General features: G+C 41.3%; 1 protein-coding gene across 2 annotated transcripts in view; it reads right to left on the reverse strand.

The window, feature by feature from the left end:
• Positions 1-20,348, reverse strand: part of SLIT2 (slit guidance ligand 2) — a 418,221-nt gene that overhangs the window by 204,082 nt on the left and 193,791 nt on the right. The window lies entirely within an intron of this gene.

Here is a 20,348-nt window from a genome sequence, read left to right on the forward strand (position 1 = left end):
GCTGTATCCCTCATCTGAAAAAGTCTCAACCTATAACATCTAAATACTTCCTAAAAAGATATTACATAGGCAGGAAACTTTAGCTATTATTTCAACTGAAGGGACCATTCCAGGGAGTTAGCTGACAATACAGCAAGGCCTCCTGATCTTTCCTGTTTGATCTCAAGATAACTCACACACAGAATACAGAAACTCTGCTTCCAATCTATGCCCTCTCCAATCCATCCTCCATACTACTATCCAAGTAATATACACAAATGGGGTCACGTCACTCATATATTCCCAAGCTTCCAAAGTCTGCAAGGTGTGATATTGGCCCTATTTTTCCAATTCCACAATACGCCATCATCCAACCACCATAACCCTCATGAAATGAGTCCCTTTTTATAAACACACTCTGCCTTCCTGCAGAGGACTTGGTGTCTTGGCACATACTACCCTGTTTGCCTGCTCCCTTCCATACCTCCTCCTTTTTCCATTGACTAAGATCCACTAGCTCATTAAGACTCCATCTGAATCCAGTCTGCCTTCCCCCAGCCTTTTTTCTCCTCCACCTCCAACTGAAACATTCATTATTTGTTTCCTCCATTCTCAAATAGGAATGTATGCACCCCTTGATTGAGTCATTTCCTTTGCTGTAATGATATTATAGTTCTATTTTATTAAAGTGGTCTTTCAAAAAATTATGTGTTGGGCTCTGTGACTAGGCTAGATTATTTTTAGCTTCAGCTCTATGCCTAAAAAACATAGTAATTACCCAAAGGACGTTTTTCCTCAATAAAGTATTTTATGGTCTTTATACAGTAGGAAGAACATGATTAAAAACAAAAGTTCTGGGTTACTGTAGAATAGAGGGAATATTCAGGAACAGTGTGCAGGTGAATTATCACAGTCAGTGACTTTGGAGATGGTAGGACACACCTTTAAAATCTTCTCTGTAGCTTGGGAGTGATTCTCCTCCAAGGAAAACCCCAAAGGCTCTTACATCCTTACCTTAGAGCGATGAAGAGGGAACCAACCATGGGTCTGTGTCTATATTTGTGTGCAGGGAGAAGGAGAGGAAGTAAATTTGTTAGAGTTTGTATAAAAGAACATGTTTCCTAGTTGCCAGGACACCTATCATTTTGCAGCAAATGCATAACTGAAAGCAAGCAAGCTGGCCTAGATACTCTGTTGGCTATATTAAAATTATGCACCTCACGCACATTTAAACAGAAGATGGAGAATTCTCTGCAAATGGTATAAAGACCTGATGCAAGGAAATGGTCACTCTTGCACGGGCACAAAGCATATCAGGAAAAAATAAATAAAAAGCATCAGTAAATGGTATGATATAACATCTGCAAGATAAAAGAAGGGGATCTAAAGTAGACCAGGACACAGCCACCCCCCTTTGCTATGCTGACCACAGGTTTTCACCAGTTCCCAGTTGAGGTGGAATTTCAAGTTCATATTAAAACAAACAAACAAACAAATACTCTCTATTAGTTAGACCTTGTGGCACAGTGGTTAAGAGTTCAGCTACTAACCAAAAGGCCAGCAGTTCAAATCCACCAGCTGCTCCTTGGAAACCCTATGGGGCAGTTCTACTCTGTTGTATGGGGTCACTATGAGTCGGAATCAATTGGATAGCAATGGGTTTTATTAGTTAGCCAAGGAGCCCTGGTGGAGAAATGAATGGTTATGTGTTTGGCTGCTAACCCCCCAGCAGCTCCTCAGGAGAAAAGACCTGGTGATCTGCTTCTGTAAATATTACACACAGCCTAGGAAATCCTATGGGGCAGTTCTACCCTGTCATACAGGATCTCTGTGAGTGAGAATCGACCCCACGGCACACAACAACAAATAGCAGTTTGCTGTCAATTTTTTGTGGCCCTGAATAAAAAGATCTGTTACTTCAAAGTTAAGTATTTTGTTGAAAAAAGTGGTACAACATATAATTGGAGTGAAAACCTTGTGCTCAGAATGTGCAGAAAAGCTAAAACTATTTTATAAAGGTCTGTTTCTGTCTGCATGCCTGTTCCTTCCCTGAGGAATCTGCTAAAACTTATGCCCATCTCATTTCCAAATATTACATTATAATTAAAGGTGCTTTACTTGTATATTTAAAAAATTTACCTCAATATTGACATACATCGCATTTTACATATAAATTCAATCTATACTCAGCAATAAGGGCTACAAAAAGAAACCTCTAGAATTTAAAATTCACAAATGATTCTGCATTGACCTGAGATAAAGGCAAGCTTCAAAATCAGAGGTAATTTCATTTACAGGAAGTTATTAAACAAATGAGATCATGTCAGCGTATTTTGCGCCATCCCCGTTTGCTTCTTTTTGTTGTTTTCTATGGCCCCGAATTTCAGCATTTCCTTAGGCTGTTATGTGTCAGCTGACGTTCACAATAAACTATGCTACTTACAGACCTGCAGCAGTCAACATCTGTAGAATGGTTTCAGAGATTGATTTACAGTCTGCAACATAACCATATCCAATCCAAATAGTACACATGACTATACATCTTCTCTGGGAGACTGACACATGGTTCCCTGTCTGACTGGTGATAATGCATCCCTGCCAAGCCCAGATACAGTTTCAACTCCAGGGAGACACAACCTAATGATAGATAGGTACAAGCCAATTGGGCTAACGTGTATCTGGAAACACTACAGTGAAGGGTTGACAATATTTTTTTGTCTTTCCCCTACAATGTTTCTTTAAGTATATCAAGAGCTTCTCCCAGGATGACAAGCATATGATTGCATTTAATGGTATATAAAGATATGGGAGACTGCTTTCCCAAGCAAAATTTCATAGTTGGAAATTTTAACAATTAATTGCACTTCTGGCAAACCCACTGAACATTAAATTAAATGGTGGAACTATTTCATTAGAAGGCCTTGGCAAAAGAAACCTAATAGATGGAAAGCTTTATATAATTAAAAATGGCAGCTAGACTGCTTTCTGGGTACTTTCAAGTCATAGATATTAACTTTCTGATGTCTTTCTCTCTTGCTATATAGTGAGTTCCTCAAGGGCAAGGGATAAACCATGTCTATCTATTGTTCCTAGCAGAAGCCGTAGCACAAAGCAGGGAGTTAATAAATATTATATCCATGTATGGGTCAGATATTAGTACACTGTGAGCTTTGGAATCTGAGTTTGAGTCAAAGCCTCACTACTAATAAATGGCTTACAGCAAGTCATTTAACCTCTATGAACCTTATCTGTAAAATGGAAGTAATACCACAGCACTGTGCTTGACACAAGATAAGTGCTCACTAAATGGTAGGCTTGAAAGTAACAAAGAAAATAAGAATCCATTCAACAACTATTTATTAAGCACTTTTTTTGTTTTTGACGGCGTGCACCACTCTAGTTTCTAGGGAAATAGTTGTTAATAAGACCTGCCCTCACAGAGCTTACTTTCAATGAGAGTAGGAAGACAATAGCAAAACAGCAACCATTACACTATGGGAGGTAATACTAAATTCTACGGAGAAGACAAATAGAGAAGGGAATTAGTAAGTAAGGAGTTGAAGGGCTCCAATTTTATAGGGGCTTGACAGCATTGATAAAATCTGAACAAAAAGACATAAACCACATGGAATAAGGTAGCATTTATGTGGCTAACTAGGGAAAGAACATTCCAGACAAAGAAAACAGCAAATGCAAAAGCCAAGAAGGAAAAACATTCCTGGCACGTTGCAATAAGAGCCAGGAGGAAAAGGTAGCTGAGCAGAGGGAACAGGGTGAACGTAGCAGGATATAAAATCAGACATGAAGTAACAGACCAGAGGCAGTGGGAGACAAGGTGGAGCAGGGAAGCATGATGGAACCACTAGGATGCTTGGGGCCACTGCGAGGTTATGTGCAGAGCAGGCCACGTGGTCTAACTTATCTTTTAATAGGATTACTCTGGTTACTGTTTGAAAACTAATTGGAAGGCCGATAAAGTCAAAACAGAAAGACCAGAAAGGGGTTATTCAAATAACCAGGTGAGAGTTGCAGGAAGCTTGGACCAGGCAGTGGGGATGCTGAGAAGTGGTAAGATTCTAAATATATGCTGAATGTAGGGAAAACTGGATTTGCTACAGAATTGAATATGGGACATGAAATAAAGAAAGAAGCCAAGGATAATTCCTGTTTTTTTTTTTGTTCTGTTTTGTTTAAGCAAGTAAAAGGACAAGATGCCATTAAGGAGAAGAGAAAACACTCAGAAGAAGCCAGTTTGGGAGGTAAGGTCAGGAACGTGTTAGGCTTGGACATGTTAAAACGGAGATTCTGTAAGTAAGACATTCAAATGGAGATGAGGGTAGGCAGTAAGATATGAGCCTGGATTGTGGAGGGGAGGACCTGGCTGGAGATATAAATTTGAGAGTCATGAAGGAGTTTAAAGCCAAGAACTACACAAGAACGCCAAGTTAATAAGACAAAAATGCTGGCATTTTTTAAGCACTTATTTTTTATTTATTTTTTACTGCATCCAAGGCACATCTTACGTATGTTATCTAGTTAATTATTTCAACTAACTCTATGGTGAGTCAATAGCTTCCATTTTCCACTTCCTCTCATTTCAAAACTTTGCCTCAGAGAGGATTTTTTCATCACTTTAAGTATTGCTGATCATGACCAAAAAAGTTGAACAAAATTATGTTACATCTAAACCAGAGGTCAACAAACTTTTTCTGTAAAGGTTCGGACAGTAAATATTTTAGGCTTTGCAGGCCATATGGTCTCTGTTATAAGTACTCAACTCTGCCAATGTAGTGTGAAGGCAGCCAGGGACAATACAGAAACAAAAGGCTGTGGCTATGTGTTAACTAACCTTTATTTTCAAAAACAGGCCAAGGGCAAGACTTGGCTTGCAGTTTGAAGACACCTCATCTAAGTAAGTGATTTGCATTCATTTGCTATTTCTTGTTGATAAAATCAGAAGACAAATGTTCAGAAAAGGAATGTAGAGAGAGCTACTCTCAATATTGAGTTAGATGCAGTCAGATGTCATATTGCAGGGGTTTTGAGATTCAGAGTGTCCCAGAATTACTGGAAAATTCCATTAAAAAATGTAACTTTGTGGGCCTCACCTTCAAGGACTCTAGATTTTCCAAAAGGAGAGACCTAGGGATGGAAACGTGGTAAAAGAAAGAAGGGTAGGTACTTGTATTGAAGCATTAATTGTCTAACAATCACACAGTTTTTACTCAAATTTTATGTTTAAGGAGGAGGTGTGACGTTGGGGAAACTAGAAGTCTTCTAACATCAGGACTTTTATCTTTTAAATACTTACTAAAATACTTACTAAGAAGGTTTCAAACAAACACAGAGTACTAAATCCAGCCTAAGTGAGTTAAACTCTGTAAGAAGCTTGACACATGGCCTGGTGCAAAGCGGGCACTCAACGTGACTGCCATGCACACTTACCTACTTGCTCATGCAAGGCAAACTTCTTCCCTTGCAATCGGCTTTCCAATTCACTCTATAAAACAGACCTTTATTAACTTCCACTAACTCCCACTTGTACATAGTTAATCTCAAGGTATCTTACTTTTCTTCCTCCTCCACTCCTAACCAGAGGAGCCCTGGCGGCGCAGTGGTTAAGCGCTTGGCTGCTAACTGAAAGGTGGGCAGTATGAACCCACCAGCTGCTCCATGGGAGAAAAGATGTGGCAGTCTGCTTCCATAAAGATTAAAAACCCCAGTGCCATCAAGTCGATTTCGACTCATAGTGACCCTATAGTGACTCCATAAAGATTACAGCCTTGGAAACCCTATGGGGCAGTTCTACTGTGTCCTATAAGGTTGCTATGAATTGGAATTCAACTCAATGGCAATGGGTTTTTTTGTTGTTGTTGTTGTTTGGCTACTCCTATCAACCCTACACGTGGCCAGCAAATTGCACTTCTGTGCAAAATCTACGTCATTCCACTTATAATGGCCAAATAGAGTTAACATTTGGTCTAACCTTGTTACCTACACAGTGGCTGCAACAATGGGCTCAAGCATAACAACAATTGTGAGGATGGCGCAGGACCGGGCAGTGTTTCATTCTGTTGTACAAAGGGTCACTGAGTTAGAACCGACTCAACGGCACCTCACAAAACAACACAGCTCCATTTGTAAAGCTCTGACCCAGTTATGATCAATTCTTCATGTTTCTTCAAATGAGAAACTTCCAGGATCGTTTCTAAGATTTCACTCATGATCTTCTCATATGACATTTCCTTCAGGCTGTCCTGCACTAAGTGAAAGCGTATCTATTTTACCCAGACCCCAGCATACTGGTAGTACTAGATGGCCCTTCGCAATGACTTTAGTCTACAAGGCTTAGCCCTTTTTCTAAATTCTTGCAGCATTTATTCTATAAACACACTCGCTGAATTATTTTTTTTTTAGTCCTATTCACTAAAGTCCTAAATGCTTATTCTCTGAACCAGGCTCATTTAGTACTAAATTGCACTGTCCTCCTTAACTGCAAACTCCTTAGAGTCCAGGACGATAAGTTTTTCATCTTTTCTCCTAGGGGGGTACAGGGCAGTCTTGTGAATGAAGGGGTCAATTGATATCCTTTGTGTGCATGGCTCAAGGACTGCCATACCAACGAGAAACTGTGACCTTTCAGACTCCAGGGAATATTTTTAACCCATTCTCTAGTAAAGGGCTTCCCATAAAGAGTTTTTTCACAACTGATGAGTTAAATAACAAGTGAATGATCTCAGGAATGTAACCCAAGAAAACAAGGAGCAATGTTGCCAATTTGTGTGTATGTGTGTGGGAATTTGCTCAACGGAATTTTGTAAAGAAAACTGTAGAACAAGCTAAATGTCTGCTAATAGAGACACTGTTGTTTTTAGGTGCCAGCAAGTCAGCTCCGACTCATTGCAATCTTCTGCATAACTGAATGAAACACCTTCATGATCTGTGGTATAGTTCAGTCCGTTGCTACAGCTCTTATGTAGTGTCTTCCAATCTAGGGAACTCAGCTTCCTGCACTATGTCAAACAACAGTCTGTTGTGATCAGTAAGGTTTTCCTTGGCAAATTTTTGGAGGTAGATTGCTAGGCCTTTCTTCCTCATCTTTCTTAGTCTCTCAGTGTGCCATACTGTGGGGGCTTGTGTGTTGCTATGTTGGTGGAAGCGATGCCACCAGTATTTCATATACTAGCAGGGTCACCCATGGTGGACGGGTTTCAGTTGACTCTCCATACTGAGACTGAGTCTGACCAGGAAGAATAAAGGATAAAAAAAAAAAAAATAGGGTATATAAATTACGGTTCAATACTATCAGGCAGTCATTAATATCAGTAATTTAGAATAGCCAACGATATGGGAATATATTCATTGTACAGGGTTTTTTTTTTTTTTTTACACAGGGGTTACTGAAAGAGAGGAGCGTCAATGAGATGGACTGACACAGTGGCTGCAACAATGGGTTCAAGTATAACAATAATTTTGAGGATAGTGTAGGACTGGGCAACGTTTTGTTCTGTTGTATATAGGGTTGCTATGAGTCAGAATCGACTCGGTGGCACCTAACAAAAACAGCAACAACGGTGGTTAAGGGAATATGTGTAATTATAACTCTATATACTGTATGTTCTCAGTTGTTAAAATTCGTATATCTTTGTAATGTATCTTGCATCTGCACACTTCATTTCTACCATCACTGCTCTCATTCAAGCCCTATTACATTTCACCTGGACTGTAACAGCATCTCATTATTCCTTAATGTTTCTACTCCCCACCCCACTAGCAAAGCATGTAATAGTACTGGAACAGGTTGTTCGGCCATGACACAAACAGGACCTACGCCATTTTTCTCTCTTCTAAACTTATTCTTGACTGCTCAATTCCTTTTTCCCTGTTGAATTTTTACTAATGACTAATGTCCTTTTCAGACTGTGAAAACAAATGATATGATCTAACAGACTCTCATAACCACCGAAACCATCCCAGAAGACTAGTCACCCCATGGGCAGATGAGACAATACTGTGGGATCAGGATGATCGGAACCACCCCAGGAGAGAATGGCATTCCACAAGTTCCCAAAACTTGTGATTTTGCCCTATAAATCTTTCAGCCAGTCTCCACTTGGGGGAGACAGGCTTTGGAGGAGATAATTCTCTGTCTCCTGTGTATCGATACACATTAAAGCTCTTGCTACTCACCTCACCCCGTCTCAGGAATTGGCTATCTGTGCCAGGTGGCTCTGACCTGCGAAACTGTGATAACAGTGTGAGTCATTGTTTTTTCTTCTTTCTTTTTGTAACATGGACCTGACACAAGTTAAGTAGTTCCATAATCAACACAAAATAACATCCTGACGATAACGTCCCTGCTTTGATTAACCCACCCTACCTCTCTACTTATATCCCACCATTTTCCATACCTCCGAGATCCAATCTTACACACCTACTCACCCTTTCCTCACAACGTCCTGCCCTCCCCCCAGTGCCTCCCAACATTTACTCAGGACTCCTCTCCATCCACCTCCAGCTCATTTTAACTTTGAAATCCAATGTATCCTGAAATCCCACTTCCTACAGGAGACAATCCTTTCCTCATTTCCCCATTCCACCCCTTCCTTTCCCCTGTCTCCATCCCATTCTACTCTGTATCATTCTTACCAGGCTTAGTATCTGCCTCCTCCAGATGGCCATTCTCTGGAGCTCAGGAATTGTTAGTATTCATACTGCTGCTTCTCCAAGTCCAAAACACAGGGCCCTGTCCACCCCAGAACCTATAACTCTTTTCATCCAATTCATCCAAAAAGTATTGGATGCCCTAAGTCCTCAATAAGTGACATCTAAGAAAATTTTCATCTGAAACCATCTATTAACGTAGTGATACTTGATCAGAATGAGCCCTTTGAAGAACTTTAGCCTCTAAGTAAACATATTACAATAATTAAAGATGAGTATCAATCATTTAAGAAGCCCTGGAACCCTGGTGACACAGTGGTTAAGAGCTTGGCTGCTAATCAAAAGGTCTTAAGTTCGAATTCACCAGCCAGTCCTTGGAAACCTTATAGGGTAACTCTACTCCATCTTAAAGGGTTGCTACGAGTTGGAATCAACTTGACAGCAACAGGAAACAGTAATTGTGGCACTGGGGTTAAGTGCTCGTCTGCTAGCCAAAAGGTCGTTGGTTTGAACCCACCAGTTGCCCCATGGAAGAAAGATGTGGCAGTCTGTTTCTGTAAGGATTACAGCTTGTAAACCCTATGGGCAGTTTCTCAGTCCTATATGGTTGCTACGAGTCAAAATCGACTCGATGGCAATAGATTTATCAATCAATCATCATCAAGTAAACTAGAAAGAGGTGCCCCCCTCTGGGCAGATAATTACAAAGGCACTGCTGCTGTCAATAGAGGAAAGTGGGAGTTAAAAACCCACTGGCCTGCTGGGCACCCTTAGTCAGAGAGTAAGATGACCAACTATAGGAGGTGGCCCTGCATTACTATCCAATCTGTTAAGAGTTTAACTTCAAATCTCATCCTAAAAGTAAGCCATTCACTCAGGACACAATGGCCAAAAAATAGCCTCAAACATTTGGAGAGAAAAAATACCTTGACATTTTATTGTGAAAGGAAAAAAATATACAAATTATTCTACCCAACACGGTACAGTCATATTATTCTAATAAGGAGAAGGAATGTAAACAAACCAAACTCTAGGAATATTGAAATACATACTTGGGCTTTTTTAATTAAAATTAATTAGTATATCGTATGTTAACTATGTAGCATTAGGGGGGATACATTGCTTTGTTGCCGTTGTTAGGTGCCACCGAATCGGTTCCTACTCATAGCAACCCTATGCACAACAGGACAAAACACTGCTTGGACCTGCGCTGCGCTCACAATCATTGCTATGTTTGGGCCCATTGTTGCAGCCACTGTGTCAATCCATCTTGCTGAGGGTCTTCCTCTTTTTCGCTGACCCTCTACTTTACCAAACACGATATCCTTCTCCAGGGACTGGTCCCTCCTGATAACATGTTCAAAGTACATGAGATGAAGTCTCGCCATATTCTCTTATCCTTTGTATATCCTCATAATTCATACATTTCATGTTCCAATGACTAAACGATGTTTGCAGCTGTTTGTTTTCACTTTGAGTTGTGTCACATCAACAGATGATGGTCCCAAAAGCTTTACCCCATTCACATCATTAAGGTTGACTCTACTTCGATGCGGCAGCTCTTCCCCAGTCGTATTTTGAGTGCCTTCCAACCTGAAGGGCTCATCTTCCAGCAATATATAAGATAATGTTACACTGCTATCCAGGAGGTTTCACTGGCCAATTTATTCGAAGTAGATCTCCGGGTCTGTCTTAGTCATCTAGTGCTGTGCTATAACAGAAATACCACAAGTGGATGGCTTTAACAAAGAGAAGTTTATTCTCTTATGGTCCAGTGGGCTAGAAGTGCGAATTCAGGGTGCTGGCTCCAGGGGTAGGCTTTCTCTGTCGGCTCTGGAGGAAGGTCCTTGTCATCAGTCTTCCCTTGGTCTGGGAGCATCTCAGGGTAGGAACCTCAGGTCCAAAGGAAGCTCTCGGCTACCTGAACTACACTTTCTTGGTGGTATGAGGTCCCCCCTCTCTGCTAGCTTCCCTTTCATTTTATATCTTGAGAGATAAAAGGTGGTACAGGCAACACCTCAGGGAAACTCCCTGTACACTGGATCAGTGAGGTGACCTGGTAAGGCTGTTACAATCCCACCGTAATCCTCTTTAACGTAAAATTACAATCACAAAATGGAGGACAACCACAGAATACTGGGAATCATGGCCTAACCAAGTTAATACACACATTTTTGGGGAGACATAATTCCATCCATGACTAGGCCCTTCTTCCTAGTCTTTCTTAGTCTGGGAGTTCTGCTGAAACCTGTCCACCAAGGGTGACCCTCCTGGCATTTGAAATGCTGGTGGCATGGCTTCCAGCATCACAACAACATGCAAGCCACCACAGTATGACAAACTGACAGACAAGTGGTGGAAACACATTGCTTTTCTTGTCTAAAAATTTCTTTCATCAATTAACTTTCTTTCAGAACTAGATATACAATGAAAGATCCACTTCTCTTAAGCCACTGAACAGTTCATACCTGCTCCTTCCTCTCTCAAACTTAAGTCCACACAGTGCCAAAGCAAGGCCAAAGGCTTCCTAACAACTGCAGGTAGCTTTGATCAGGCTGCAAGATTTGAAAGTGAACTAAATAAAACATATGGGTATCCACATCCACACTCAAACTCTGAAGATTTTTTTTTTTTTTCTCCTGGTTGGGAAGTGTACTATAATTCAGACAGCAACAGTACAATTGATAACACCAGTTTTTAGGAAAATGTGAAGCAGGTAGCAGAATGCGGCGTGGCTCTAAAGGAAACTAATTTACTCTCTGTAAATTTTTAAAAATTCAAATGGCCCTTCTTAAGCATATTCTACCCTAGTGAAAATGTCCACATCAGAGCACAAATACTTAAGTCAGCACTTTAATTATGCATAAAACACACCCCTCACATTTCTGTTTGCAAGCTGCTTTTTTTTTCCTAATTAAAGTAATGAACATGTTAAGAAAATCAGAGAGGTTCTTTAAAAGATCCCCTAATTGTATAATTTTTTGCAGCTTGTAAATACATGGTAATAGCTCTTTAGGTTTTCCAAAACATTCCCTTCACATCACGTGGACAGAAGGACTTTGAAGGCAACAGCTAAGCACTTGGAATAGAATACCAGGGTCCCGGGACAACACTCGTAATTCTAAAATTAACTAAGTCATTTTCACACCTCTGGTGGCCAAGTTTTTTAAAAAAAAAAAAAGGTAAACAGTCTGCAGCAATGAATGAAGCCTCTGGAGCCCTTTCATAATTCTCAGGTTGATCGGGGTGCTCACTGAGAGGTCTTACCTCATTTCCCACACATTTTCTGACCTATTTTGTCTGCCTTTTTCTCAGAAGGATTTTGCTTGCTCTACTGTGGACTAAGCAGTAAACTAATTATCTTGTTCAAATCCCTTTGTAACGACCTTAATCCTATTAGTTATAAGAATGTCTGAATACTGACTGCAAACCTTCCCCCTCCCCCCTTTCTTTCTTTCTTTTTAAAGAAGGAGAGAGAAAGGTCCAGTGGTTTGGTGCTGGAGGAGGGACCCTATAACCAGGTCACTGGACCGTGTCAAAGAAAAAGCTGGCCATCTGAAAATCCAAAATCTAAAGCTGCTCAGCCTATAGAAAAAACTCTCTCCTATATTCATATTCTGTCTTTTTCTGTCTCTCTCTGACTCACACACACACACACACACACATACATACACGCACAGGGTTTAGTCATCATTTATATCTATGTGAATGGCTTGTACGATTCATGTTCTGAACAGACCTACTCAGGATAGAGTCTGCTGAACCCTGGCTCCAGCTCAGAGCTCAACTTCTCTTTCCTCCTTTTATCACGAATGTCTTAATGAAGGAGGATGACGATATTACAAGAAGTCAAAGAAGCCATCTGAAGTAAAGGAAATGAACAAACATTACCACAGACCTGGACCAGCCCTGTGAGTCTTAACTTCTTTTCTTCAAAGAGCTCTCTCAAGTCTTGTTAAAGGACTCTCTCTCTCTCCCTCTGTAGAAGACTCCCCAAGAGCCTTCCCTCCTGCTGTCTGTGACTGAGAGAACTTTAATCACTTTCCCTTTTTTGTTCCCAATGGGGAAGGAGCCAGGCTCTGGTGAAAGGCTTGCAGTAAGAGTCGATGTTAAAGAGCATGAAATTTATCTGACTTCCATAAAAGATGTGTTCTGCTCTTCCATTCCTGCTTTTGCCAGCCTGGCTGCTCTGGGAATGGCTACTCTGTCTAAGAAAAAACAAATATTTGCTTTAAACACGGAAGCACCTTGCAGCCTCCAAGGATTTGGTCCTCCTAGCCCCCTCTTCTCCACCTATAAGGAATGCTTATGTTCTTGGCATATGGAGTCAACTTTTCTGCATTAGTAAAATAGTGTTGTCCCCTCAGAGTTTTTTCTAACAGCATAGGAATGTAATTCTTTAGATACTATCTTTAAAAAAATATGTGATAGGAGAATCCCTTCTTTAATATCTTTCTGGGATCTGAGAAAAAACGTCACAGACAAGAGGAAAGTGAAGACTACTTCAATAAAGATACGTCACCAATGTGGCATATTTCCAGTACTAAGCACTTATATTTTGATTTATCGTCATCTTTGTTGCTGTTCATGTTGTTAGATGCCATCAAGTAGATTCCAACACAAGGCGACCCCATGCGTGTCTGAGTAGAGCTGTGCTCCGTAAAGTGTTCAAGGCTGTGACCTTTCAGAAACAGATTGCCAGGCCTTTCTTCTGAGACGCCTCTGGGTAGGTTCAAACCACCAACCTTTCGGCTAGGTAGTCAAGCTCTTAATCATTTGTGCCACCCAGGGACATAGTCATCTTTAGTAATCAAATAAGCCTATTTAAGACACAGAAGGTTGGGTATCTCGTGGCTAGTATCTGCTGCACAAGAGTTTGCATGTATCAGTGTGGGTGTTGACGGTATGTGTAAGATGTCAGTGTACAGGGTAAGCAGGTGTGGCTGGCATGAAAGGGAAAATATTCCACCCCTATCCACTCATACCTAAGAAAATAAAAGGCCGAAAGAGAGTGCTAAGTACCTGTCAAAAGACGTGGAAGAAAAACAAAACAACAACAAAAAGCAAGTTGTTCTTGAGTTTCCGACTCATGGTGGCAACGCCGTGTGTCAGGATAGAACTGTGCTCCATAACGTTTTCAATGGCTGATTTTTCAGAAGTAGATCACCTGGACTTTCTTCCAAGGCTTCTCTGGGTGGACTTGAACCTCCAACCTTTCAATTAGCAGCAGAAAGCATTAGCTGTTTGAGTCACCTGGGGACTCCGGATAGATACTATCAAAATTTCAAAAAACTGAGTATGTATCAAGAAGGAAAACATGAAAGAAACAAGAAAAAACATAATGGACTTCAAGAAAAGGTATACCAATTTGAAAATACTAACTCTTACATTGTCCTTAGCCTACTGCTTGGTCTGTGTCTGATTCATAACCAACAAGGATATAGTCAACATGACACGTCCTATGCAATTTTTAAAACTCTTTCATACTTTTCTCCACCAAATTCACTTTAGTTTTCCTTCCAAAGATCAAAATGAAAATGTAATTTGTTATCTCTAATTTTTAAAATTGTATTTTAGATTATGTCACAGTGGGAAGTACCCCTGTTTACAGAATAAAGTCCAAACATGGCCCGAAAGGATTGACCTGGCTTGGCCCCTGTCTACTCTTCAATCTTATTTCCTATCACTCTCCTCATCTATCAACCTTCTTACTGCTTCTCCTGAAAACCCGTTGCTGTCGAGTTGATTCTGACTCATAGCGACCCTACAGGACAGAGTACAACTGCCCTATACAGTTTACAAGGATCGGCTGGTGGGTTTGAACTGGTGATCTTTTGGTTAGCAGCCATAGCTCTTAACCACTGCACCACCAGGGCTCCTACTGCTTCTCAAACACATCAAAATAAATTTCTGCCTCGGAGCTTTTGCACTGCTGGTCCCTCTGTCTCAAACACTGTTTGCATTCTTGATTCCTTCTCTGTATTCAAGACCCACCTGAAACGTCCATTTCTCAGAAATGCCTTCTATGCCCCTGCCATCCAAAATATCTACTCCCTCTTCCCCTCACTCTCCATGCCACTACTCTTCTTTATTTTCTTCACGTTACTGTCACCCGACATTATATCTCTTTTGTATGTTTTCTTTTTTTTTTTCCTCTTATTCATTTATTTAATCAGTAATTTTAGATTCTCTCCCACAGAATACAAGTGCTATGAAAACGGGAACCTCTTGTCTCATTCAAGTCCCAAACCTAGGCATATAGTTGTTTTTATTAGTTGCCATCAAGTCAATTCTGACTCATGGTGACCCCATGTGTGCAGAGTGAAGCTGTCCATACTGTTGGTTTTCATGGCCGTGACCTTTCAAAAGCAGATTCCCAGGCCTGTCTTCAGAGGCACCTCAGGGTGGGCTCAAACCACCAACCTTTTGGCTAGCAGTCGAGCACTTAACCATTAGTGCTACCCAAGGACTCCTAGGCATATAGTTGGCTCCTCCAAAAATACTTGTGGGATATGTGAATGAACTAAATTTTCCATTAGGAAAGAATATCTCTCAAATTACAGGATGATAACTGAAATCTGGGTCCACATTCTCAACCTTTAGCAAAATCAGGCTTGCATATGAGAGACTGCATGAAGACAGGTGAAAGAATTTCTGCCTTGATTATGAAACAGCCAGGAGAACCCACAAACTTCCACTAAAGATACGTTGTAAAAGCGGTATAAAACGACATTCTTTCCATTACTAAAACACCTCCACATGTCCGATACGCGTACTCAAACTGCATGTGTTCAGGGGCTGCCTGATTCCCGTGAAGCAGCTTCAAAAGAGAGTTGATGTCAAAACGCCCATCTGGGCCATTAGAGGAACTGACACGTCGTAAGAAAACCACAGCAAATGGACTAGCTTCCTGAGACACCAGGCTCCCTGAGATGAAGGATAAGCCGCGTGGATTCGCTGACCAGCAGAGATGCACAGCCCACCCATCCCCAGTTGCAGTTGATACTGACAACCGCAATGACAAGGGCTACAGTGGAGTCCTAAGTGGGAAGCAGGAGACGCGATCACTTGAGCACGTCAGCAATTTCCCGTTTTAAATTAATACTGCACAGATGCCCATCTGTACATGGAGTGAAATTAAAGTCCCAGGAGCCCTTGTTTAATGGAGAAAAGGAGGCAGAATACGGTAGACGTAAGGCCAGGAACCCCAAGGAAACGATAGCTGTCAGAAGGTAGGAGAGTTTCTAACTCTTAGAGTCCAAGAGTTGTAAAATGCTGTATTTCCTGGTATGGCCACTTAGGGGCACTCAAATGCCTAGAAATGGCCAAGTCCGTAGTGTAGAGTAATAAAAATATTCCTGCATACCTTCCTAGGGACTAACAGTTCTCATTTCCAAAATGCAACTAGGTTTCCTCTCTAAAGTTAATGATAAGCCAAAAAACTGCACAAAAATCTTTTAAGGAAAAGAGGAAGCAAGGATGCGATGACTATAAATCAAAATGGTACTTTCCTCTAGGTGGGAGAGAGGAAGTGGAATAGGAATGGGCGCAGTGGGACACTCTGATCGGAGAGCAGTGCTCCATCTATGCCCCGAATGGTGAGTACATAGGTATTTAAATTACTCTGTACATATATGTACAACATACTTAGTATGTGTGCTTGTGTGTATTTCACAAAACACTAATTACTTCTAACTGTAGTTACATTTCACAATTGCTCATCATTAGTTGCTGCCCAGTTGGCCCCGATTCATAGAGACCCCACGCACAACAGAACACAACGCTGCCTGGCCCTGGGCCATCCCAATGATGGGTTGTAGATTGGACCATTTTGCTCCACAGGATTTTCAATGGCTGATTTTTGGAAGCAGATCACCAGGTCTTTCTTCCTAGATATTTCACAATAGGAACTTTAAAAATAAATTTGAATGTGTGAGTCTCTAAGTTGTTATTAGTTGCCATCGAGTGGACTCCGACTCATGGCAACCTCATGTGTGCAGAGTAGAAATGCTCTATAGGGTTTTCAAGGCTGTGGCCTTTCAGAAGCAGATCACCAGGCTTGTCTTCCAAGCTGCCACTGTGTGGGTCGAAACTGGCAACTTTTTGGATAGCGGTCCAGCACTTAACTATCTGTGCCACCAGGGACTCCAGTCTCTAAGTGCGTGGTATTCACAGTCACACATGGATTTATATCTACTTTCTTAACTCCTGGTGAGACTCTGCACCCATTATTTCACTTCTGTAGTTTGTTTCTTTTCTGTAAAAATGGATATAAAAATGCTGACTTTGAGGGCTATGGTGTGGTTTAGATGAGCGTGAAGGCAATTAGTCCAGCACAGTTCACAAAGCGGATACTCAGTCAGGGTTTTCTTCCTTCCCCCTGACCACTGCTGTCTCTTCTTTAATTCCTTCAAGTTGGTAATGTAGGTCAGAAGCCTTGGAAATGAATGGAAACATGGCTAACGGTGGTGGAGAATGCATACCTGAGGGAAGTGATGTTAGATAACATTCCACATGTGTTTGAAAAACACTAGGGTGAAAAAACAATCATCTGCTGATCCTATCTACTCATGACTGCAAAATTTTTTAGAGATTACTGTGACTATCTGCCATTGCTGTAAGGTTTCACTTAAAAAGAAGAAAGCAAACCCATAGCTTTCTCCGCGTGGCTGCACTTCACTTGTTCAAAGACACTGGAAAAGTTGGAAAATAACAGCAGTTCTGTAAGAATGCTGGCCTACAGCTGTTATTAACTGACTGAGGACACAAAATACTATACTCACGAGCACCTCATGTGGAGGGGTTTTAAAACTGCAACCACATGCTTTCAACTTTTTTAAAATCTGCTGTGTTAATATTTTCACCCAGTGTCTCTTTGCCTCTCTGGGTATACAGAAGAGGCATTTGTGTAAGAATCTCCTTTTTCCTATGACCTTTAAGTAGGGTAACATGGTGCTTAACTGGCTACACCATCCACATGGATGTATGCACATGTGCAAACATACACTGAATGCTTTGTAGTAAAACACAGACATTAGTATTATTTTCCTAAAGTTGCACCCTCTGTGGAGGTAGCATAACTTTGTGGAAACTATGGTGTTATTAGAAATAAATGCTACCGGTTCAGGTCAGCTCACTACCATTTCTACGTTGTGCTTTCGTGGCACGTCTCAGTTTCCTCCAAGCCTGTTTTCTCACCTTTCAACCAAAGATGTGATGCTTTTCCTGCTTATCTCAGACTTCTGGAGGATAAAATGAGATAAGAGAAACACAGTTCGTAAGCCTAGGACAGTTATACCACACAAGCTTTGTTGAAGCTTAGATCAGAGGGTGGTGGTGGTTAAGAGCCAGTACTCTGGAGTCCTATAGCTCATTGCCATTCCCACCTCCAAAACTTGCAGGTTCTGGGACCCTGAGCCAGTTACGTGCCTCTGGTGACTGTTTACTTCACTGCATTTAACAATGAAATCTTTCCCTAAAAGAATAATTTCTTTTATAAGGATCAGCACAAAGCTGGTTTCTATGCAGCAGAGATTAAAGATGTCCCAAATGTCCAACTTTTCCAAGCTGCTGTACCACTCCGTCATCTCTAAAATCAACTACTCCCCCTTCCCTCAGCACTCTCCCTCCCGTCTTTCTTAATTCGATGCACAGAACTCACGAACTGTATAAAGGAAATGCCTCACACCGTTGTGGAGGCTGGTGAGTCCCAAATTTGTGGGTCAGGTGTAGGCTTCTCCCTGACCTTCAGGCTCTGCCCACGGGGACTCAGCTTTCTCTGTGGGCCAGGAAGCACAAGGTGACATCTCCTTTGGGTCTCTTCTTCCTTGGTGGTGGTGGGCTCTTCTCTTTCCCACCTCTGGGGTGGCTCATTTCAAGCCTAGCAGGATGACAAAACTGACCAATCCCCTTAGTGGGCCACAATGACCCTATCATACATGCTGGCCCAATCAACAGGGTGGGAAATACAAGACCATGGCTAGAAAGGCCACACAAAAAGCAATCCATTACATCACATCCCCATATGGTTGTCTGAGGTTTAAATGAAATAATCTACACCTGGCTTATTGTATACACTCAACCACAGTTTGTCATGATTACTAAACAACAGGCAATGTTTAAGCTCCACACCAGTGGTGTCTCATCCATGTCTCCTTTTCTGCTCTCTAGGCCCCACATCTTCTGTCTTACGTTATAGTTTAAGGCTCTCCCTCTTTTTCTTTTCTTCTTCAATACATTTTCCAAACCTGACGCTACTCTATTTATCATCACTAGAATACAAATGGCCCTACCTGTCAAATTTGGAAGACTTTCCCATAATACAGTATTACGCAGTGAACTTTCTTCAGGTCATCCCTGACCCGATAACCCACTGTCAAATCACGTGAAATATGGTTGTTTTACAGAACTATTTTTCTCCTTCCACCTCCCCCTATAGTAAACTCCTTATTCTCTGGAGAATTTGATTCCCCGCTCGCTACATTCATTCGCTAGCTTCTACTTTGTCGTCATATATAACAAACTTGTTGCCATCCAGTCAATTCTGACTCGTGGTGAGCCCATGTGTTACCGAGTAGAACTGAGATCCATAAGGTTTTCTTGGCTGTATCTTTATCAAAACAGGTCACCAGGCCTTTCTTCCATGGGACCACTGGGTCTTATACCCAGTTATACCACAAAAGTTGCATGGTATTTGGTTGAAGCTTAGATCAGATGGTGGTAGTTAAGAGCCAGGACTCTGGAGTTCCTCTAACTCCTTTCCATTCCCACCTCCAAAACTTGCAGGTTCTGGGACCCTGAGCCAGTTACGTGCCTCTGGTGACTGTTTACTTCACTGCGTTTAACAATGAAATCTTCCCCTAAATGAATAATTTCTTTTACAAGGATCAGCACAAAGCTGGTTTCTATGCGGCAGAGACTAAAGATGTCCCAAATGTCCAACTTTTCCAAGCTGCTGTACCACTCCATCATCTCTAACATCTAACCGCTAAATCTTTGCTTAGTAGCCAAGTGGAAACCATTTCCACCACCCAGGGACCTGTTTTCATATGAATCATTCCATAAATCTTCTTCATTCTGTTCTGCCTCCTAGACAGTGAAAGTTTTAGTCTACACTGTGCTCATTTGCCAACAGTCCCCAGTGATCCTGTTTTCTTCCCTACCACCTCCCCATTCTAGACTTGGAGCTCTTTCAACAATGTGCTGAGCTGAGTCAGCTGCCATGGGTCAGGAGCCACAGTAGGCACTCAGGATGCAATGATGATGAAGACAGCATTCCTGCCCTCAAGATGCTCACAGGCTAGAGAATAGAGCTGACCCAAGACAAGCACCCCTACATTAGTGTGATAGGAAAAGTAGGTTTCCAGACAAACATTAAAGGGAACATTAAAGTTTGAATTGAGGGGTCAGAAAAGCTATAGTAGAAAAAATAGTAGAGCCCTGAAAAAACATATCAGGCAAAGGGAGCAAAATTTACCTACCAAAAATTCAGATACACACAATGATTCAGCATGCATTCCATCAAAAAAAGAAACAAAAAAGTACAAGCAGAAAATAATTCATACATGAAAGGGGTAAGCAAGCATAATCCTTTGGGGAAAAGGCAAGAGTTTGCACAAAGTGAATCGTGCCATATTAATCAACTAAAGTACTGAGAAAGAATAAGGAGGTGAACAAGGGGAAATTCACGGACATGATTTATTTGA

Source organism: Loxodonta africana, chromosome 5 (genome assembly GCF_030014295.1).
Source record: "Loxodonta africana isolate mLoxAfr1 chromosome 5, mLoxAfr1.hap2, whole genome shotgun sequence".
In the NCBI taxonomy this organism is placed as follows: domain Eukaryota; kingdom Metazoa; phylum Chordata; class Mammalia; order Proboscidea; family Elephantidae; genus Loxodonta; species Loxodonta africana.